The sequence below is a fragment of the Schistocerca cancellata genome, chromosome 6 (genome assembly GCF_023864275.1).
Source record: "Schistocerca cancellata isolate TAMUIC-IGC-003103 chromosome 6, iqSchCanc2.1, whole genome shotgun sequence".
Lineage (NCBI taxonomy): Eukaryota > Metazoa > Arthropoda > Insecta > Orthoptera > Acrididae > Schistocerca > Schistocerca cancellata.
Genome location: NC_064631.1, coordinates 263,529,188 through 263,553,094, shown reverse-complemented (window position 1 = coordinate 263,553,094; position 23,907 = coordinate 263,529,188). Strand labels below are relative to the sequence as shown.

The following is a 23,907-nucleotide window of genomic DNA, read 5'->3' as shown; positions in this document are numbered from 1 at the left end:
TAGTCAAATGATGAGATGTTTTTATCTTTTACTGAAGTGCGCCATTTTATATTTCTGAAAATTTATAGTGAGTTGCCGTACCTTACACCACTTTGAAACCGTATTAGGAACCGAATATTGTTGCGATTTTTTTCTGACAGAACATCACAACCCGTTTCCACAGCAATGGCAGCCAACGTACTCCTGTGCGGTGGTGTTCGATTTGGAGGACAGCCGGTTCGATTCCTTGTGGTGGAAAACTTTCACTATCAGTAATTGGCCGGAATGGGAGGAGAGGTGGTGCTTAGATGGTAATGCAGTGTCTAAAGGAGAAGACTCTCTACTCATTTTGTGTCGTTACAGGGTATAAATCAGGATGTTTTGTACCCATTTTGTTTGTAACATACCACTGGAGATCAATATTTGTAATTAACTCGTGCATAATCTATAAGTTATAACTTTTCAATAAAATTTGTAGTAGTAAATCTTACGATGGTTTAGTAGCAATGTAACTGTTTTCATCTTTTAGCGCTCTAAGGTCACGCTGAGTCAAATGCTTTCTGGAAGTCGAGAAATACTTAATGTACCTGAAAGCATGGCGTTCAGGATGCTTGTTTTTGGCATCCAGGTTGGTTGTCACAGAGGAGGTTATTTTGTTCGAGATTTGAACTCAGAATATCGATAGACTCCGATATAATTTATTAGCAAGTTGTAATACCAAGGAGAGTACTACAGGTTCTAGAGCAGTAGCAGCCTCGATGGTAAATGGGCACAAACTCTTCCTCGTATCAACGTCAGTGCAGATCGATGGAGGCTAGACGAACAAATTTAGCCGGCGCGTCCGCCCGTGTGTGCCCCGCCGCCGATTGCCGCAGGTAGGAGCGACCGACCCAGTTGCGGGCTGGGCTGGCATTCCTCGCCTACTGGCCAGTGGGCAGCGGGCAGCGGCCACTGTCACTGCCCGGAGGCGCGGCACGCCGGCTGCGTACGACCGTCGCGCCTCCCGTACCCTGCCAAGGTCGCCGGTCTGCTGCCGCGCGGGCTGCCCTGGGGATTCCGGTAGGGAGCGCTGCGAAAGTGGCTGCTTAGCATCTGGAGATGGAGCCAAAGGCACTGCGTCGTTGAACACACCGGTTCCTCACAGATCACCGAAGTTAAGCGACATCGGAAGTGGTCAGTACTTGGACGGGTAATCAGCTGGGTACGGCACGTGCTGTTGGCCGCTTTCCCTTTGCCTTCATAGCAAAGGGGAGATGGGGTCACCAGATTTTGCGCCCATGTCTTGAATTCAATTTCAAATCTCTCCACAGTGTCTCATGATGTGTGATCATGTGACATTGCTGATGGTGATCCGTCCGTCGGATGGGGAAGTTAAGTTCGAAGACCCCATCGGTGCTATTCGAGGGGAGCAGGTTTTGTGCCTGCACCGGGTTTCAACCTCCCCTTCTCTTATCATCATCATCATCCAACACAAATATGACGTCACATAGCGCACACACCCATTACAGTCACCTGCACATGTCACATACACGTAAGTGCACAACTCACACACTTTGCGAAAGAAAGCTGGCAGCTGCGTGGAGATCAGGAAAACTTTTCCAGTTAGGTGGCTGAACCTGTTCTTCGCGGTCCCCCAGCAAACAATAAAGTATAACTTTACTTTACTTTTTACCCAGAGGTGGTCTGTTCTATGGTGTGTGACGAGGGCCTCCCGTCGGGTAGACCGGTCGCCTGGCGCAAATCTTTCGATTTGACGCCACTTCGGTGACCTGCGCGTCGATGTGGAAGAAATGATGATGATGATGACAACACAACACCCAGTCCCTGAGCGGAGAAAAATCTCCGACCCAGCCGGGAATCGAACCCGGGCCCTTAGGATCGACAGTACGTCGCGCTGACCACTCAGCTACCGGGTGCGGACCCCAGAGGTGGTAGTCTTCTTTCACTTTGTACTAAAATGTGTCATACCCTGGATGCCACACTGAAGAGCCAAAGAAACGGGTACACCTGCTTAATATTGTGTACGGCCACCGCGAGCATGCAAAAGTGCCGCAACACGATGTGGCATGGATTCGACTAATGTCTGAATTAGTTGTAGAGGGAATTGACGCCATCAATCCTGCAGGGCTATCCACAAATCCGTAAGAATACGAGGAAGTGGATATCTCTTCTGAACAGCACATTGCATGAAATCCAAGATATGCTCAATAATGCTCATGTCCGGGGAGACTGGTGGCCAGCGGAAGTGTTTAAACTCAGAAGAGTGTTTCTGGAGCCACTCTGTGGAAATTCGGGACGTGTGGAATGTCGCATTGTCCTACTGGAATTGCCCAACTCCGTCGGAATGCATAATGGACATGAATGGATGCAGGTTCAAATGGTTCAAATGGCTCTGAGCACTATGGGACTTAACATCTGAGGTCATCGGTCCCTGAGAACTTAGAACTACTTAAACCTAACTAACCTAAGGACAACACACACATCCATGCCCGAGGCATGATTCGAACCTGCGACCGTAGCGATCGCTCGGTTCCAGACCGAAGCGCCTAAAACCGCTCGGCCACAACGGCCGGCCTGGATGCAGGTGATCAGACAGGATGCTTATGTACGTGTCACCTGTCAGTGTCATATGTAGACGAATCAGACGCCCCATATAACTCCAACTGCACACGCTCTATACCAATACAGAGGCTCCACCAGCTTGAACAGTCCCCTGCTGACTTGCAGGGTCCATGGATTCATGAGGTTGTCTCCAGATCCGTACACGTCCATCCGCTCGATACAATTTGAAACGAGTCTCGTCCGACCAGGCAACATGTTGCCAGTTATCAACAGTCCAACGTCGGTGTTACGGTCCCAGCAGAGGCGTAAAGCTTTGTGTCGTGCAACCATCAAGAGTATACAGTGACCCTTCGTTTCCGAAAGCCCATATCGATGATGCGTCCTTGAATGGTTCGCACGCTGACACTGGTTGATGGCCCAGCGTTAAAATCTTCAGAAATTTGCGGAGGGCTGCACTTCTGTCACGTTGAACGATTCTCTTCAGTCGTCGTTGGTCACGTTATTGCAGGATCTTATTCCACCCGCAGTGATTTCGGAAATTTGATGTTTTCCGGATTCCTGATATTCACGGTACACTCGTGAAACGGCCGTACGGGTTACCTCGGAGGTGCTGCGTCCCATCGCTCTTGCGCCCAGTGTAACACCACGTTCAAACTCATTTAAATCTTGATAACCTGCCATTGTAGTAGCAGTAACCGTTCTATCAACTGCGCCAGACATTTTTTGTCTTATATAGGCGTTGCCGACCGCAGTGCCATATTCTGCCTGTTTACGTACCTCTGTATTTGAACACCCATGCCTATACGAGTTTCTTTGGCAGTTCAGTGTAAATTTACCGTGCAAGCGCCCATTCAAAAAAAATTTCATAATACAGGACAACTATGATTCATTGATTTTCAAAGTTCTATATTTTCCAAGGTATTAATGTTCAAACATGACTGATGCGTCGCCCGCAGTGGCCGCGTGGTCTGAGACGCTATGTGACGGACTGCGCGGCCCCTCCCGCCTGAGGTTCGAGTCCTACCTCGGGCATGGCTGTGTGTTTGTGTTGTTCTTACCATGAGTTGGTTTAAGTTCGTTTAAGTAGTGTATAAATCTAGGGACCGATGAGCTCAGCAGTTTGGTCTCTTAGGAATTCACATACAATGGATGAATGAATCACTGATGCATGAACAGAACCGTAACTCGTCGAGTGTGCATTGTGTCCACCAATTGACGTTACGAATGCAGTGCCTTAACAAATCGACAACGAAGCGCGAAAGGAGTTTTTCTACGTTGGTATATGCGACATGTTTTTCTGTTACAGCAGTGCAGCATGCATTCAGAAGGAATTATTCTAAAGAACCGTGATGTAAACACATGGAACGCGGCAAGAACGCTGGAACTGCTCATAGAAAGCATCAATGATGCTGTGATGACAATTGAAAGGATGGTGCTATGTGAGACACGGAACGGACTTGACTACCGCTCGGACGTGTCGTGTGACCAGAGGGGCACTCACAGAAAAGTGGGAAGAGCAGAAGAAAAGAGTGCAAAATGCAAGCTTGGTGAGTTTGAGGTTCTGCTCATGCATCAATTATATTTGCACAATTAATACTTTGGAAAACACAGAGCTCTGAAAAAGAATGAATCATTCATAGCAGCCCTGTACACTGAGGGGCATTAAAATTGTAAAATCGTCAGCGGGAAAGCAAAGATCATCAAATTTACACAAAGTGTTACAGCATACTTGTATATCCAAATGAATAGCATTTCAGCACAACCGCAGAAAGTAGATAGGTGTTCTGCTTCCTTACCGTGTCCCAGGCCGCAGTCACGTCAACAAAGGGAACACCGCTGACAAAAAGTTGCTCGAAGCCGTCCTCGATATGCTGGGTAATATTTAATAACTGCCCAGTGCAAGATCGCGTAGGTCGGAAGCCGGATTTTCTTCTATAAGTGGAGTGAGCTGGGCTGGAAAAATTCGTTCATATAGCTTGAACGGATGGCAGACAAAGATACTAACCGAACATTTTTCTGGTCGCCTAGTGGTTCTACAGACTTTATCAGAGTAATAACATGAGCTTGTCTCCAGAGATTCGGAATCTTGAACGTTTCCAAGTAGATGCTGACCACTCGGGGGAGCCAGTCAGTACCTCTTTTCCAAGGTGTTTTAGCAACTCTATATGTATTTTGTCTACCCCAGCAGCTTTGCCATCTTTCATAGCTCGGATACCGTTAGTGATTTTTTCTGATGTGATGTGCGACGGGACGTTAAACACTAATTTCCTCCTCCTCCTGATGTGATGTGGCTGCCACTGCTATCGGTTCCTGATTTTATACCACCTGTTACTTTATTAATAGTCTTCAGATGGTTACTGCTACATTTCCCAATAAGTTGAAGTTGATGGACGATTTCACTTGTTGTGACGTTGCTACATAATACAGGGTAGTGAAGGTCGCTGGATAATTGCTTTTGTATATCCATCCTTTTGGTAGGAAGTCTCTGGTACGATGGTCGTTTACTATTGTCAGAAAATGAAAGGACGGCTGTAGGCCTTTTTTTTTTTTTTTTACTCAGAAAAGGCCTGCTTGCTGTTGTGAGTGAAGTCGAGCTGGTGGTGGTGGTAAGTTCCTGAGGGACCAAACTGCTGAAGTCATCGGTTCCTAGGCTTACTCAGTACTTAACCAAACTTAAACTAACTTACGCTAAGGACAACACAGACACATATGCCCAAGGGAGGAATGTAACCTCCTCCGGGAGGGGGGGGGGGGGAGGGCGCGAACCGTGACAAGGCGCCTAAGACTGCGCGGCCACCCAGCGCGGCTAGTGACATCGAGGTCTGTCACCAACTTACACCAATCTCTGCGAATGGAATCTACTCCCTGCATTCGTGGTTCACCCGGCTCCCTCGTTACTTCGGAGAAATGGTCTGCCTCAAATCTGCAGCCCCTCGAGAAGCTCTGTCACGCAGCATAATCGGGAGCTTGTTGAATACATCGTAGTTCTTTGGATTGGCAAGTTGAATCTGCGTCTCAAAGGTGTGACTTGAGGCTGTAATACTTTTGGAGTGGTACACACAACTGGTCAGTGTTGCATGGAGGATATTGCTTGGAGAAGCTGCTTCTTTATTATTTGACTGATGTCACAGCTGTCAAATAGATCAGTGTTGTAACTCTTCTTCCATCAACAGCAAAAATTGTCTTCAGTTGCTCTGGGTCATGGATGAGTTTGAGCAGCTGACACTCTGCCCACAGCTCAACCTCCAGCCCATCGTTGTTACATGCACTATATCCCCATCAATGTGTTGACTGTTGAAATCGCCGAAAAAGACTCTGTTTTTCTGGTTGTGTTCATTTCCTGGGGGCTGGAAAGCAAAGTTAGCGGCAAGAGGTTTGTAGACGGAAGTTACAGAAAACTTGTCCAGTTCCACAGTTAGGATTTCAGTGTCGTCATCATCTGTTACACAAGCGGATTTTATCACTAGGCTCAGTTTGCAGAATATTGCACTTCCATACTAAGAGTGAGGTGTCTCTATAGCTAGTCTCATGCCATCAATTCTTGGTCGGCAGTCGGTGGGTTTTATATAAAATTATATTTCTGACGTTGGTCAGATAGTAAAACTAATTTTTTTGTTTAAAATACACTCCTGGAAATGGAAAAAAGAACACATTGACACCGGTGTGTCAGACCCACCATACTTGCTCCGGACACTGCGAGAGGGCTGTACAAGCAATGATCACACGCACGGCACAGCGGACACACCAGGAACCGCGGTGTTGGCCGTCGAATGGCGCTAGCTGCGCAGCATTTGTGCACCGCCGCCGTCAGTGTCAGCCAGTTTGCAGTGGCATACGGAGCTCCATCGCAGTCTTTAACACTGGTAGCATGCCGCGACAGCGTGGACGTGAACAGTACGTGCAGTTGACGGACTTTGAGCGAGGGCGTATAGTGGGCATGCGGGAGGCCGGGTGGACGTTCCGCCGAATTGCTCAACACGTGGGGCGTGAGGTCTCCACAGTACATCGATGTTGTCGCCAGTGGTCGGCGGAAGGTGCACGTGCCCGTCGACCTGCGACCGGACCGCAGCGACGCACGGATGCACGCCAAGACCGTAGGATCCTACGCAGTGCCGTAGGGGACCGCACCGCCACTTCCCAGCAAATTAGGGACACTGTTGCTCCTGGGGTATCGGCGAGGACCATTCGCAACCGTCTCCACGAAGCTGGGCTACGGTCCCGCACACCGTTAGGCCGTCTTCCGCTCACGCCCCAACATCGTGCAGCCCGCCTACAGTGGTGTCGCGACAGGCGTGAATGGAGGGACGAATGGAGACGTGTCGTCTTCAGCGATGAGAGTCGCTTCTGCCTCGGTGCCAATGATGGTCGTGTGCGTGTTTGGCGCCGTGCAGGTAAGCGCCACAATCACGACTGCATACGACCGAGGCACACAGGGCCAACACCCGGCATCATGGTGTGGGGAGCGATCTCCTACACTGGCCGTACACCACTGGTGATCGTCGAGGGGACACTGAATAGTGCACGGTGCATCCAAACCGTCATCGAACCCATCGTTCTACCATTCCTAGACCGGGAAGGGAACTTGCTGTTCCAACAGGACAATGCACGTCCGCATGTATCCCGTGCCACACAACGTGCTCTAGAAGGTGTAAGTCAACTACCCTGGCCAGCAAGATCTCCGGATCTGTCCCCCATTGAGCATGTTCGGGACTGGATGAAGCGTCGTCTCACGCGGTCTGCACGTCCAGCACGAACGCTGGTCCAACTGAGGCGCCAGGTGGAAATGGCATGGCAAGCCGTTCCACAGGACTACATCCAGCATCTCTACGATCGTCTCCATGGGAGAATAGCAGCCTGCATTGCTGCGAAAGGTGGATATACACTGTACTAGTGCCGACATTGTGCATGCTCTGTTGCCTGTGTCTATGTGCCTGTGGTTCTGTCAGTGTGATCATGTGATGTATCTGACCCCAGGAATGTGTCAATAAAGTTTCCCCTTCCTGGGACAATGAATTCACGGTGTTCTTATTTCAATTTCCAGGAGTGTAGTTCGATGTTGATCGAGAGTGTTCTTAAGTGTGGTCTTGCAAAGGCTCTATTCTTGGTTGTCATCGTGGCGAGATGTTTGGCCAGGCCAGTGGCATTGTTACCGAGGGACTCCGGGTCTTGCTTTTCGTGGTAAGAGCACTCCACGTGGAGGGACCTCTCTTGTCCCCCAGTGTGTAGGTGGGAGATAAGACAGGTGCCTCCACGTGATGTGCTCTTACCACCATAAATAGGTGAAACGCCGTCTAGATTCTATATCTAAGGAAAGATTATGCACCGGGTCCTTCATTCAGAAATCGCTTTTGAATGTTAGTGAATTGTGACAAGATCGTGCTGTGTCTCGTGTAAGAAAGCGAGTAACCAACCAGCCCGTGTCGTGATTCGAAAACGGGAGAGTCTTGGTCTACCGAGACTGCAGTTTAAACTTCCGCGATACTGCAGCTCTCGTTGGTCAGGATCTCAAGACCGTCAGAGAAAATATATTGAATCGATTTGTTCAACAGGACTACTCTCAACGTCTGAAATGACAGACATACAGTATCTGATCATAAGTATCCCAACAACTATTAGTGTAGATGTTATTGTAGAGTAGTGTGAGGTGTGCCCAGCCTTCGCCTCTACAACGGCTCGTATTCTGCTGGGCACGCATTCAGTGAAGTGTCTGGTTGTCTGTCAAGGAACGGAAAGCCGTTCTTCCTCAAGAGCCGAAACCAGAGAGAATAGTGGTTTCAAATTCTGGGATCTGGAACGAAGGCGACGATCTGATTCATCTGAAAGGCGTTCCATTCTGTTGGGGCCGGAACTCTGCGCAGCCCAGCCATTTCAGGAATGGTACTGTCCACAAACCATCGCCTCACAGATGCTGATAGAACACGTTTCATGCTGATACAATCAATCATCTCCGCACTGTTCTTCTACTGCATGCAGCATACACTGCTGTTATATGTGTTCATATCCTTCCGCGTGTGGTATTTTCGTACGCGCCGTAATGGGACCACACCATAAAAACTAAAAATATCTCTATAATGTAACACCACCTTCTCTATGCGTCAGTGTTCGCACTACACGCCATGGCACAGAACGTTCTCCGGGCATTCGCTAAACCCAAATCCTTCCATCGAATTGTCACAAGGCATGGCGTGATTCATCATAGCAAATCATTCGTTTCCTCAAAAGTGGGTTAAGAAAATCTGCCTGACCATTGCATCCCTTTCTTTTAGCTCCATACGCGCAGCCACTCTCCTGGCTGGCCTGCTCTTAATACCGCCAAATGTATACACGATGTTCAAAAAAAGTGTCGAATACTTCGAGAGATGGTAGTATTCATCGAAACAAGGAAAATAAGTTCAATAAACACAGGTCCGGAAACGCATTTTTCCCGAGGAACACACGTGTTTATAGGAATGGCTGCGCGACACCTCGTTGCTGATGTTAGCACAGTCGTTGCATTGGCACTCCGTTAAATGTGTCGTCAGTGGATACTCTACCTGTCATTAAGTGGTCTGCAGTCAGTTGTGTGGTTCGAGTCGTGTTGTAAGGAACGTTAGTTTTCGTCGTGTTTGTGTGCCGTGTTGTACAGTACTGTCAAATGTTCAAATGTGTGTGAAATCTTATGGGACTTAACTGCTAAGGTCATCAGTCCCTAAGCTTACTCACTACTTAACCTAAATTATCCTGAGGACAAACACACACACCCATGCCCGAGGGAGGACTCGATCCTCCGCCGGGACTAGCCGCACAGTCCATGACTGCGGCGCCCTAGACCGCTCGGCTAATCCCGCGCAGCGTACAGTACTGTCAGCCCTGGGTACTATCATGGTGTTTTACCTTCTTCCAAAAGCGGATTCACTTATGTGTTTACTGTTATTGCGTTATTTGTACGTACAAATGGTATAGTACATTTACATTTTCTCTCTTCCACCACCTGTTAGCAAGTGAAATGGCGGATATGATACTCTGCTATGGATTAACAAATGGACATAGCCTGCGAGTCCATGTTCTCTACGCTGAAAAATATTCACAGTGGAGACTGCCATCTGATAAGCTGTTCGAGAGACTTTTCCATTGTCTATAGGACACAGATACCCTTGCACCTCGGAAGAATGACAGTGGAAAGCCCCGCGCAGTCAGCACGCCTGACATGGAGGAGTGTGTGCTACGATAGGAGGAAGAAACCACCTACAGCGCGTTCAGGCAGATGGCAGTTCTGTCAGTGGCTATTGCAGAAGTGTGCCGCAGACCCAATGTCCACATGCAAGATTTTATTCACCTATGAGGCTGATATCAGAAGAGATGGTGTTGTGAATTTCCATAACCCGCATATATGGGCAGATGTAAATCCCCAAGCAATTCAGGAAAGAGGGCATCAACACTAATTCTCAATCACCGGGTGGGCGCGCATACTTGGCGATAAATTAACATTCCCGGCGGGGTCAGGGATTTTCTCTGCCTCGTGATGGCTGGGTGTTCTGTGCTGTCCTTAGGTTAGTTAGGTTTAAGTAGTTCTAAGTTCTAGGGGACTTATGACCACAGCAGTTGAGTCCCATAGTGCTCAGAGCCATTTGAACCATTTTGATAAATTAACAGGGCCAGACGTGCTACCAAAATGGTTAACCGGAGCGCATCATCTGGACTTCCTCATTAATTAATTGCCTACGTTGCTGGAGGCTGTGACATTGCAGCAACGAATGCAAATACGGTTCATCTACGATGACGCATCAGCTCACATTCGTCTCAGTGTCTACGAAGACCTGACGCAGACATTTCAGGACCGCTGGAATGCTTGGTCGAAATGGGGGGGGGGGGGGGGCGGCGTCGGGGGCAAACCTTGACCTGCTTGTTCTCCAGACCTCAATCCCCTTGACTTTTGGCTACGGGGACACTTGAATGAATTCGTTTGGTCTACGCCACGCCGATCAACGAAGTAGGGACTCTACAGGGTCGCGTCTTCAATACGTGCCAGCAGATACACAACAACCGGCTATACTTCAAAGGTTCAAATGGCTCTGAGCACTATGGGACTTAACTGCTGAGGTCATCAGTCCCCTAGAACTTAGAACTACTTCAACCTAACTAACCTAAGGTCACCACACACATCCATGCCCGAGGCAGGATTCGAACCTCCGACCGTAGCGGTCGCGCGGTTCCAGACTGTAGCGTCTAGAACCGCTCGGCCACATCGGCCGGCATACTTCAAAGGGTGCGTCATTCCTTACGTCGGAGAGCAGAGGGTTGCATCGTCATGTATGGACGCCACCTTGAACACCTCCTGTAAAAATGTCTTTATCGCAGAAAGTATGCATTTCCGAGCCCATGTTTCTTTGACTTATTTTTCTTGTTTCGATGAATACTACAATCTCTCAAAGTATTCGACAGTGTATTTTTTTTTATGCCCTGTATATACCGGGTTTGTATTCTAACAGTCGTCAGGCGCATTTTCTCTGGTGTTCCACCACATAATTACAATTTCGTTTTTGCATCGTGTAGCTGGAGTCCCCCGAATACTTACTGCTCGTCATGTCTTTCGTGCGAGGCCCAATATCAACAGAAAGTGGCGGTTTGTTCCTCATTACAAAGAAAGTTATTTTTGAATCGGGGTTTTACGTGTCCATTCGATAGAGGGCTTCCAAATCAGTATAGTATGATAACAGTTGTATCGATGTGTATTAACAGGGACAGTAAAATACAAATAATAACCAGTAATCCAGCAGCGACTCGGCAGTGCTGCTTGCTTGGTGGTAGCGATCAGCACGGACCAGGGCAGCGCTGTCGCTGTTGGATTACTGGTTATTCTTAGAGTTTTACTTACTGTCCCTGTTAATACATATCGATAACACAGACATCGCACTGCACTCACCTGGGGCCATACTATCGAATAAGCACGTACCATTACGCCTTAAAAATTTTTTTGTTTGTAACAGGAAAGAAACCAACACTTCCCGTCGAAAAAGGTTGTGAGAACTGCTTGTTCGAGCTGACTCCAAGTACATAGGTCAAACGGATATCAACTGTGATTTTTTTAAAAATAGGAACCCCCATTTTATTACATATTCGCGTAGTACGTAAAGAAATACACTCCTGGAAATTGAAATAAGAACACCGTGAATTCATTGTCCCAGGAAGGGGAAACTTTATTGACACATTCCTGGGGTCAGATACATCACATGATCACACTGACAGAACCACAGGCACATAGACACAGGCAACAGAGCATGCACAATGTCGGCACTAGTACAGTGTATATCCACCTTTCGCAGCAATGCAGGCTGCTATTCTCCCATGGAGACGATCGTAGAGATGCTGGATGTAGTCCTGTGGAACGGCTTGCCATGCCATTTCCACCTGGCGCCTCAGTTGGACCATCGTTCGTGCTGGATGTGCAGACCGCGTGAGACGACGCTTCATCCAGTCCCAAACATGCTCAATGGGGGACAGATCCGGAGATCTTGCTGGCCAGGGTAGTTGACTTACACCTTCTAGAGCACGTTGGGTGGCACGGGATACATGCGGACGTGCATTGTCCTGTTGGAACAGCAAGTTCCCTTCCCGGTCTAGGAATGGTAGAACGATGGGTTCGATGACGGTTTGGATGCACCGGGCACTATTCAGTGTCCCCTCGACGATCACCAGTGGTGTACGGCCAGTGTAGGAGATCGCTCCCCACACCATGATGCCGGGTGTTGGCCCTGTGTGCCTCGGTCGTATGCAGTCGTGATTGTGGCGCTTACCTGCACGGCGCCAAACACGCACACGACCATCATTGGCACCGAGGCAGAAGCGACTCTCATCGCTGAAGACGACACGTCTCCATTCGTCCCTCCATTCACGCCTGTCGCGACACCACTGGAGGCGGGTTGTACGATGTTGGGGCGTGAGCGGAAGACGGCCTAACGGTGTGCGGGACCGTAGCCCAGCTTCATGGAGACGGTTGCGAATGGTCCTCGCCGATACCCCAGGAGCAACAGTGTCCCTAATTTGCTGGGAAGTGGCGGTGCGGTCCCCTACGGCACTGCGTAGGATCCTACGGTCTTGGCGTGCATCCGTGCGTCGCTGCGGTCCGGCCCAGGTCGACGGGCACGTGCACCTTCCGCCGACCACTGGCGACAACATCGATGTACTGTGGAGACCTCACGCCCCACGTGTTGAGCAATTCGGCGGTACGTCCACCCGGCCTCCCGCATGCCCACTATACGCCCTCGCTCAAAGTCCGTCAACTGCACATACGGTTCACGTCCACGCTGTCGCGGCATGCTACCAGTGTTAAAGACTGCGATGGAGCTCCGTATGCCACGGCAAACTGGCTGACACTGACGGCGGCGGTGCACAAATGCTGCGCAGCTAGCGCCATTCGACGGCCAACACCGCGGTTCCTGGTGTGTCCGCTGTGCCGTGCGTGTGATCATTGCTTGTACAGCCCTCTCGCAGTGTCCGGAGCAAGTATGGTGGGTCTGACACACCGGTGTCAATGTGTTCTTTTTTCCATTTCCAGGAGTGTATGAATGTTTTAGTTGGACGACTTTTTTCGCTTTGTGATAGATGGCGCTGTAATAGTCACAAAATATGCCTCACAATTTTAGCCTAACAGTTGGTAACAGGTAGGTTTTTTAAATTAAAATACAGAACGTAGATACGTTTGAACATTTTATTTCGGTTGTTCCAGTGTGATACATGTACCTTTGTGAACTTATCATTTCTGAGAACGCACGCTGTTACAGCGTGATTACCTGTAAATACCACATTAATGCAATAAATGCCCAAAATTATGTCAGTCAACCTCAACTCATTTGGCAATACGTGTAACGACATTCCTCCCAACAGCGAGTAGTTCGCCTTCCGTAATGTTCGCACATGCATTGACAATGCGCTGACGCATGTTGTCAGGCGTTGTCGGTGGATCACGATAGCAAATATCTTTCAACTTTCCCCACAGAAAGAAATCCGGGGACGTCAGATCAGGTGGACATGTGGGACATGGTATGGTGCTTCGACGATCAATCCACCTGTCATAAAATATGCTAATCAATACCGCTTCAACCGAACGCGAGCTGCCGGGTTCCCGGGTTCGATTCCCGGCGGGGTCAGGGATTTTCTCTGCCTCGTGATGACTGGGTGTTGTGTGCTGTCCTTAGGTTAGTTAGGTTTAAGTAGTTCTAAGTTCTAGGGGACTGATGACCTAAGATGTTAAGTCCCATAGTGCTCAGTGCCATTTGAACTTTTTTTTTTTTTTTTTTTTTTTTTTTTTACCGCGAGCTGTGTGCCGGACATCCATAATCTTGGAAGTACATCGCCATTCTGTCATCCAGTGAAACATCTTATAGTAACATCGGTAGAACATTACGTAGGAAATCGGCATACATTGCACCATTTAGATTGCTATCGATAAAATGGGTGCCAATTATCCTTCCTCCCATAATGCCCGCCACGGTCGCTGATGTTCCACTTGTCGCAGCCATCGTGGAGTTCCCGTTGCCCAACAGTGCATATTATGCTGGTTTACGTTACCACTGTTGGTGAATGACGCTTCGTCGCTAAATAGAAGGCGTGCAAAAAATCTGTCATCGGCCCGTAATTTCTCTTGTGCCCCGTGGCAGAACTATACACGACGTTAAAAGTCGTCGCCATGCAATTCCTGGTGCATAGAAATATGATACGGATGCAATCGATATTGATGTAGCATTCTCAACACCGAAATTTTTGAGATTCCCGACTTTCGCGCAATTTGTCTGCTACTGATGTGCGGATTAGTCGCGACAGTAGCTAAAACATCTACTTGGGCATCATCATTTGTTGCAGATCGTTGTTGACGTTTCACATGTGGCTGAACACTTCCTGTTTCCTTAAATAACGTAACTATTCGGCGAACGGTCCGGACACTTGGGTGATGTCCAGAATACTGAGCAGCATACATAGTACACGCCCGTTGGGCATTTTGAGCACAACAACCATACATCAACACGATATCGACCTTTTCCGCAATTGGTAAACGGTCCATTTTAACACGGGTAATGTATCACGAAGCAAGTACCGTCCGCACTGGTGGAATGTTACGTGATACCACGTGACTATTACAGCACCATCTATCACAAAGCGAAAAAAGTGGTCCAACTAAAATATTCATATTTCTTTACGTACTACACGAATATGTAATAAAAATGGGGGTTCGTATTTTTTTTAAAAAAGCGCAGTTGATATCCGTTCGACCTATGGCAGCGCCATCTAGCGGGCCAATCATAGCGCCATCTGGTTTCCCCCTTCAAGCTAGACGAGTTTCGTTCTTTATAGTTTTTTCGATTGATGCTCATTTCGTGAGATATTTGGCCCGGTCACTATCAGTGGACCACCATGTATGAGAGAGAATAATATTCAGAGTCTTGAACGCAATAACTCGCTATCGCCTACTCTTGATGAACTCTGGCTTAGAGTTGTGGCAGCATCTGTCACCCAAGCTCACAGGGATAATACGTCCAGCCGGCTTACAGCAATTGTCTCTGCCGCAAGTGGCAGCTCGTTGTGCTAATCTTAGTATTCTGTATACTCCCGAATCATATAGAAACTGGACCACGTATTGTTCCTACAATAGTGTTAGAATAGCGTACACATAATAACTAAAATCTGGTTGAGCACTATCTTTCCTAGCGCTGTACTTGCAGTGGCTAGCAGTTTGTTATGTGAAAAGACCAAGAACGTAAAATCTGGGAGGTGTGAGCTCAACAGTCGTTCAGTGGAGCAGAAAGGGGACAGTGACTGTGGTACTAGAAGCATCCTCCGCCACACATCATAAGGTGGCTTGCAGAGTGTAGTTGTAAAATTAGATGTAGAAGTTGTAGCACCCGTCCCAGAACGTTTCTTTGATCGTTCCCTTTTTATATATTTATTGGTCTGGGCAAGACTTAATATTTCACTGTCAAATAAAGGCTGTTAAAAAACAATACGCACGGTTTTTAAGGGTAGCAGTACGGACCAAAACGAGGAAAAAATCTCCAGTAAACGTAAGCTCTAAAATATGTATCTTAGGAGCTACGTGCACTTGTTCATCTTCTCCGCTGTGAAACACATCACTTCTACTGCACGCTGTTTGCTATTACGAATGACCTACAGAATGCGGTTAACAAATGAGGACACGTTCCTCTGCTATAGTCATTGGATACAGCATGCAGGAAACATCTGACAGTGCTGTTACTGCAGACCGTATACACAGTTCTGCGTAAGTGCAGCCCATTTTCTCCGAAATGTCCGAGAACACCTCACACAGAAACTTAAGCGCCAATGGACTGGTCGGGGAGTTCCAGCACGTTGGCCTGCTCTTTCCCCTACCCTAATCACTTGGATTTTTGGTTGTGGGAACACTTGAAATTTTTGGTGTATGCAATGTCCATTCATAATGTACAATGACTTCAGGAACGCGTTATCAATATCTACTAGCGCATCCGTGACCAACTCGGAGTTTTTCAGAGACTGCGTGACAAAAGCATGCTCTACCATGAACGGTTGCAATACTGAGTACTTCTTTTAGCGACAAATGGTTCAAATGGCTCTGAGCACTATGGGACTTAACATCTATGGTCATCAGTCCCGTAGAACTTAGAACTACTTAAACCTAACTAATGTAAGGACAGCACACAACACTCAGCCATCACGAGGCAGAGAAAATCCCTGACCCCACCGGGAATCGAACCCGGGAACCCGGGCGTGGGAAACGAGAACGCTACCGCACGACCACGAGATGCGGGCTTTTAGCGACAGTTTTTAAGTTTAGGTCGTAGGTCACAGTAAGTAGGATAAAATAGAAGCTCTTCTGTTTCATAGCAACGGAATAATGTATTCTCATTTCTTTACTCATTTGTTTACTGCATTCTGTAGATCGTTCGTAGTAGCAAAGAGCCTGCAATAGAAGAGTTCTGTTTTACAGTATGAAGATGAACTTGTCCTCATAGCTATAAAGATTTTTGTTTTGGTCCTCTCAAAATGCGGAATACTTTCTTCCTTTACATCATGTATATTTCTCAAGCTTTGGGTATCAACACGTCGCGTGACCCAGTTTTCTTGTTCCTACAGTTGAGATCATAGTTTATCATATAGTGTATTGCCTAACAGAGATCAGAAATAAACTACGTAAACTCGCTTTAAACTCACCACCGACACCTCTGAAGGGAACGACGTGGCGCAGTGGTTAGCACACAGGACTCGCATTCGGGAGGACGACGGTTCAGACCCGAGTCCGACAGTCCTGGTTTAGGTTTTCCGTGATTTCCCTAAATCTCTTTAGGCAAATGCCAGTATTTTTCCTTTGTAAGGCTCGGCCGATTTCCTTCCCTAATCCGATAGGATCGATGACCACGCTGTTTGGTCCCCTTCCCCCCAAATCAACCAAACGGCTCCTATGACGTCATCTCAGAACTCGCAGTATCCGTATGCTTGGAGACTCGACTCGCCAATCTCCGCGCTGCCCGTTTACAGCCCTAAGCACGCCGCTTGAGTCTTGTCGTCATGTACACGTGGACTCCACCAGCGTAGGAAAGACAGCGGGTACACGAGTGCGCGAGTATAACAGAGGACTACACAACGGCTGGGCATGACTATTATCTACAGAAATTGAAGTCCACCGCCGCGTATTTATGTGTTTCTGAAGGTTAATCTCAAGAACTACTGTAGGGATTTCGATACGATTACGCTGATACATTGATTCGCTATTTAGATTTTTGTACTTAATTTATCTCCGCTAAGCCAGACACGTAATCCGTTCGTAGACACTTAGTGCTACCAGTGCTAATCCAGAGCGGGTCGCTTGTCATTCAATAACACTGATCGGTTAACAGTGATTATTATTCTCTATCTATACACAGTCCTGCTTAATGCAGTTCATTATATATATACGTCGGGGCGGTTAGTAGACCCGCAATCGAGCGCCGAGCGCTTCCCCAGGTGGCGGATAGTGGAATGCCTCCTAGATATAGGTGGTACCGAGGAAATGAAATACTCGGGGCGTACCAAAACTACTAGTAGCGTCTGTTCCCACAGTGGGCGGCTACAAAAGGCGTCCGTTCCACATGTTAGTGGCGGCCTCAACCAACCTCCTGATCTGGAAAGACAGGTTGTACTCGGCAACATGCCATATATCCAACTACTAAACATCATGATGGTACAACGGGAAAAATCTCATTACCTTGGACCCCAGTCAATAGACTGGGATCGTCGTGAGCATAGCATTCCAGGAACTCACGGACATAATGAGACGAATCGGAGCTTCTCAAACTCCCTCAAGACCAAACGCAAACACTATATCGGCACACTCAACGTGAACACACTGATGAAGACAGGAAAGATGAAACAACTCACAGACACTCTCAAAAAATTTCAAATCAAAGTACGTGCACTGCAAGAAACACGATTCACCGACGAAGACCATTTCAACAGGGAGAAGTTTAGAATATACAAAGGAAAACCATCGAGACAACTGAAAAACCTACGGCTTTTTCGCACAGGATTTGCAGTACACAGGTCCATCACGGACAGCATAATCGACTTTTCATCACCAAATGAAAGAATCAGCACCATCACAGTGAAATCAGCCAACAAATCCTACACAATAATCAACGCACGTGCACCGACTAATGACTACAACATAAAAAAACCCGGACGAAATTGATGACTTCTGGATGACAGTGGAAGAAACTATCAGGAAAATTCCTGCACATAGAGCCAAAATAATACTGGGAGACTTCAACGCTAAACTCGGAAAAAATATACAGACATACTCCAGGAAAACATACTCCACACAAGGACACAAACAAAAATGGAAAACACCTGATAGACTTTTGCAAAACCCACGACTTGCCATTATGTCAACAAAATTGAAGAAACCAACACGCAAACTTACCACATGTAAATTCCCCAGTGGAAAGCAGGAACTTCAAATCGACCACGTAATAGTCCAGAAAGACTCACAAAAAGAAATTTTGAACATAGACACACGTAAAGGCTACTTAGACCACTACCTACTACAGATCAGGATTCGTCTTTTGCCCAGGAAAAAGCTCCAGAAGAACAAAATTGTTAGACCAGATCCAGAATATCTTACTTTCAACCAGACACAAATATTAGACAAAATTAAAATGGAGAAAACTACATACTGGACACAATTTTCAGGAAGAATCCGAGAGGTCATGAAACTAGCACAAGCACCACGCACAAGGAAACACGGTTGGTGGAACCACACACGTGACCAAGCTATTGACCAAGGAATCGGACATGGAAAAAATTTATTAGCCATAAATCCCAAAGAATTGGATGAACTTTGTGAAAACACAGAAACAATTAAGCAAAATCATTCGCAGTGAAAAACGACAGTCTGATAAACGGCGACTGGCGGAGACCGAATCGGACTTCACGAAGAACAATACAAGAAACTTCTACAGAACGTTCAGAGAAACTTGTGCTTCAGAAGAGCGGATGGAACCCTAGAAACCAATACTAAAAACAATTGTGACATTCTGGCAAAGTACTTTGAAAAACTCTTCAACACGGACCCCCCTATGGAAGAAATGATGACAGAAACGAGCACGTACAATCCAGATAATGAACCTCCAACTCTAGAAGAAGTTAAAGAAATAAACAAGTCACTCAAGAATCGAAGAGCACCAGGAGAAGACGGCATCATCGCGGAAATCTGGAAGTTACAAGACCCAGAACTCACCAAAGATATCTACAGGAACTTGGAAGATATCTGGAAGACCACGAAAATTCCTGACGACTGGAAAACTGCCCTGATACACTCTCTACACAAAAAAAAGATGACAAGACTGACCCGAATAACTACAGAGGAATATTCTTACTACAGACTAGAATGCCAGACCGACCAGTTGATTGGGGAATACCAAGAAGGCTTCCGTAAAGGGCGGTCTTGTGTGGAACAAATTTGGAACCTGAAAATGATTTTACAACACAAACAGAACCTGATCATTACCTTTGTCGACTTCAAAAAGGCGTACGACTCTATCGACAGGAAAACTCTCTTCAAAATTCTAGCTGAATACAAAGTAGACAACAAAAACCGGACTATCATAGAGCAAAGCTTGATCAACACTACATCAAAAGTTAAGTTCTGTGGGGAAGTATCAGAGCCCTTTGAAATTCACACAGGTGTCCGACAAGGCGATGGCCTCTCACTTCCCCTTTTCAATCTTGTGTTTGATAAGGTAATAAAAGAATGGGAAATATCACAACAGGGGATAACCTCAGGAAACCTACAGATTAAATGCCTGGCTTGATTTGGCGATTGTCACGAAAGGTATAAACGAAACAAAAGACGCTATTGAAAAACTAGACGAAATCGCTTCCAAAACTGGACAACAGATCTCTTACGAAAAGACACAGTTTATGATTACAAAGAAACTCTCATCTCTGAACACAAAGTACGGCGCGATTTACAAAACGGCAAATTTCAAATACATCGGTGAAACACTACAAACGAGCGAACATAACAGAGACTCAAACGAATAAAGAAAAACTAAACTGGACAAGGCATACAAAGTAGTGTGGAATCATTACAACAAGAAGTCTATCTCACAAAAAGCCACATTACGCCACTACGACACGGTGGTGCTCCCCGAGGCACTATATGCAGCAGAGACCACACTAATCCTAGGAAAAACACGTATCAGACAACTAGGAAAAGTAGAACGGAAAATACTTGGGAAAATATTTGGCGCAACTAACAACAATGGAATATAGATCAAGAAACCTACAGAGGAACTATACAAACATACGGAGACAATCACAGAAAAGATTAGAAAACGCAGACTACAATTCTATGGACACCTATACAGAGCCGGCCTGAGTGGCCGAGCGGTTAAAGGCGCTACAGTCTGGAACCGCACGACCGCTACGGTCGCAGGTTCGAATCCTGCCTCGGGCATGGATGTGTGTGATGTCCTTAGGTTAGTTAGGTTTAAGTAGTTCTAAGTTCTAGGGGACTTATGACCACAGCAGTTGAGTCCCATAGTGCTCAGAGCCATTTGCACCATTTGCACCTATACAGAATGCCATCACACAGACTGAACTAACTCATCATCACAGCAGACACAATAAACGGCAGAATAAAATTCAGAAACATCATTAAGAAAACTAAACTACATGAGATCCAGTGTGACAAACGAACAGGCGTAAAATGGACCGAAGAACGGAAGTAAGATCACAGCCGGAAGATGAAAGAAATATGGGCAACCAAAAAGGCAATCAAGATGAAGCCGAAGACACGAAGCCGACAAGAAGCATGGACAGAGGACGAGAAACAGAAACGCAGCGAGCGAATGAGGGAAGTGTGGGCAGCAAGGTAGGCAGCAAAAGGAATTGGCCAATTGCGCTCTTTAAAGGCAAAACACCAATAATGGGCTGTACTTACGCAGAACTGTTTATACGGTTTTCAGTAACAGCACTGTCAGATGTTTACTGCATGCTGTATCAAATGACAATAGCAGAGGAAGATGCCCTCATTTGTTTACTGCATTCTGTAGGTCGTTCGTAATAGCAAACAGCTTGCAGTAGAAATGATGTGTTTAGCAGCGGCGAAGATGAACAAGTGCACGTAGCTCCTAAGACACGTATTTTAGAGGGTTGGGTTGTTTGGGGGAAGAGACCAAACAGCGAGGTCATCGGTCTCATCGGATTAGGGAACGTCGGGAAAGGAAGTCGGCCGTGCCCTTTCAAAGGAACCATCCCGGCATTTGCCTGGAGCGATTTAGGGAAATCACGGAAAACCTAAATCAGGATAGCCGGACGCGGGACGTATTTTAGAGCTTACGTTTACTGGAGAATTTTTTCCTCGTTTCGGTCCGTACTGCTACCCCTAAAAACCGTGCGTACTGTTTTTAACAGCCTTTATTTGACAGTGAAATATAAAGTCTTGCCGAGACGAATAAATATGTAAAAGGGGAACGATCAAAGAAAACTTCTTGGACGGGTGCTGCAACTTCTACATCTAATTTTAGAACTATACTCTGGAAGACACCTTATGATGTGTGACGGAGAATACTTCTAGTGCCACAGTCACTGTCCCCTTTTTGTTCCACTGAACTACTGTTTAGCTCGAACATCCCTAATTTACTTGCCGACTGGAGTGGCCGAGCGGTTCTAGGTGCTACTGTCTGGAACCGCGAGACCGCTACGGTTGCAGGTTCGAATCGTGCCGCGGGCTTGGATGTGTGTGATGTCCTTAGGTTAGTTAGGTTTAAGTAGTTCTACGTTCTAGGGGACTTATGACCTCAGTAGTTGAGCCCCATAGTGCTCAGAGCCATTTGAACCATTTTGAACCTAATTTACTTTCGTGGTCTTTTTGCGCAGAAGATTGCTGGCCACCAAAATTGCAGCACCAAATTTTAGTTGTTATGTGCATACGCTATTGTAGGAACAATATGTGATTCAGTTTCTAGATGATTCGCGAGTGTACAGCGTGCTAAGATTAGTACACCGAGCTGCCACCTGTGGCAGAAAAAAATGTTCTAAGCCGGCGGGACGTAGGGTCACCCTGAGCTAGAATGACAGATGCTGCCTCAACTGTAAATCAGAGCTCATCAAGCGCAGCGAATGGCGAGTGACTGCGTGCAAGCCTCTGCAAACCTATGCTAAGATTTTTCCAAAGGGTGAGATGTCTGAAGAAAGTAGCCAGGATAAGACATGTTGCATTATATTGCTGAAGGATAGCATCACAGAGCCATCGACGATACGGCACAACCACCGACTTTAACACAACGGAAATGAAACGGCTGCTGCCAAAATTACGAAAGATGGGCTGCACCCAATGACATCCCGTACCAGTAGGCCAGATATTGGACCATTACGAGCATGACAAGTGAAATATGGTAACTCCCGCTCTCCTCGGAGTCTCTCCAGAAGAATTCGTCCCTCGTGATGCTAAGCCCAAAGCTGGGAGTCATCTTAAAAGACAACGTGGTGCCTCTCCTCCGTCGAATGTTATAACTGGACGCACCACAGACTGCGCGCCGCTCTCTGGGTCAAATGGTTCAAATGGCTCTGAGCACTATGGGACTTAACATCTGAGGTCATAAGTCCTCTAGAACTTAGAACTAAAACATAAATAACCTAAGGACATCACACACATCCATGCCCGAGGCAGGATTCGAACCTGCGACCGTAGCGGTCGCGCGGTTCCAGACTGAAACGCCTAGAACCACTCGGCCACATCGGTCGGCCTGCTCTCTGGTGCTGCACCAAGAGATGCAACCATGGTCGCCCTGCCGACAGTCGGTGGTTTTCCAGATGTCGTTGCACTACCCGTGTAGCTACTTCCCTTGCTCCAAACAATCCCATTTTCGAGATCAAGGTACGTGACGTTAGTATATTATCCTGTAGGGTGACGTGGGTAATACACTATCTGCTCAAAGATATCCGGTCGCCCCTACGTAATGCACAATTGACCATTAGCTGTCACGAGAGCCAGACCCACAGGAAGTATTGTTTTGTCAGTAGAGAAGCTGTAACAGCAGAATCGATATATCAGGAATGATCACTAACTTCGAATGTGGACTATTCACTACAGGTGACCTGAGTAACATATCCATCAAGGAAATTTCAACCCTCGTAAAGCTGCCCAAAACAACTGTTGGTCATGTAGATTTCTTTAAAATGCCTGCTCCTAGCTGCGTTTGTTAAAGCCAGCCAGGTGTCACTTAAATACGCTTGCGAGTATTGCGATACCTCTTTGCCGTTTGTAATGGGAAGTGTAAGAAATACACTACTGGTCATTAAAATTGCTACACCAAGAAGAAATGCAGATCATAAACGGGTATTCATTGGACAAATATTTTATACTAGAACTGACATCTGATTACATTTTCACGCAATTTGGGTGCATAGATCCTGAGAAATCAGTACCCAGAACAACCGCCTCTGGCTGTAATAACTCCCTTGATACGCCTGGGCATTGAGTCAAATAGGGCTTGGATGGCGTGTACGGATACAGCTGCCCATGCAGCTTCAACACGATACCACAGTTCATCAAGAATGAAGGGTAGAGCCACGGGTCGTAACACCTCTGAAATGTAACGTCCACTGTTCAAAGTGCCGTCAATGCGAACAAGAGGTGATCGAGACGTGTAACCAATGGCACCCCATATCATCACGCCGGGTGATACGCCAGTATGGCGATGACGAATACATGCTTCCAATGTGCATGTCGCCAAACACGGGTACGACCATCAAGTGCTGTAAACAGAACCTGGATTCATCCGGAAAAATGACGTTTTGCCATTCGTGCACCCAGGTTCGTCGTTGAGTACACCATCGCAGGCGCTCCTTTCTGTAATG

The 23,907-nt window shown here is 47.0% G+C and overlaps 1 protein-coding gene and 1 non-coding gene across 2 annotated transcripts in view; one reads left to right on the top strand and one right to left on the bottom strand.

The window, feature by feature from the left end:
- Nucleotides 1–23,907, bottom strand: part of LOC126088275 (uncharacterized) — a 181,069-nt gene that overhangs the window by 37,745 nt on the left and 119,417 nt on the right. The window lies entirely within an intron of this gene.
- Trnas-gga (transfer RNA serine (anticodon GGA)) lies at nt 20,417–20,500 on the top strand. The gene is given in 2 exon segments: nt 20,417–20,456; nt 20,466–20,500. It is a non-coding gene; the product is annotated as a tRNA-Ser (tRNA).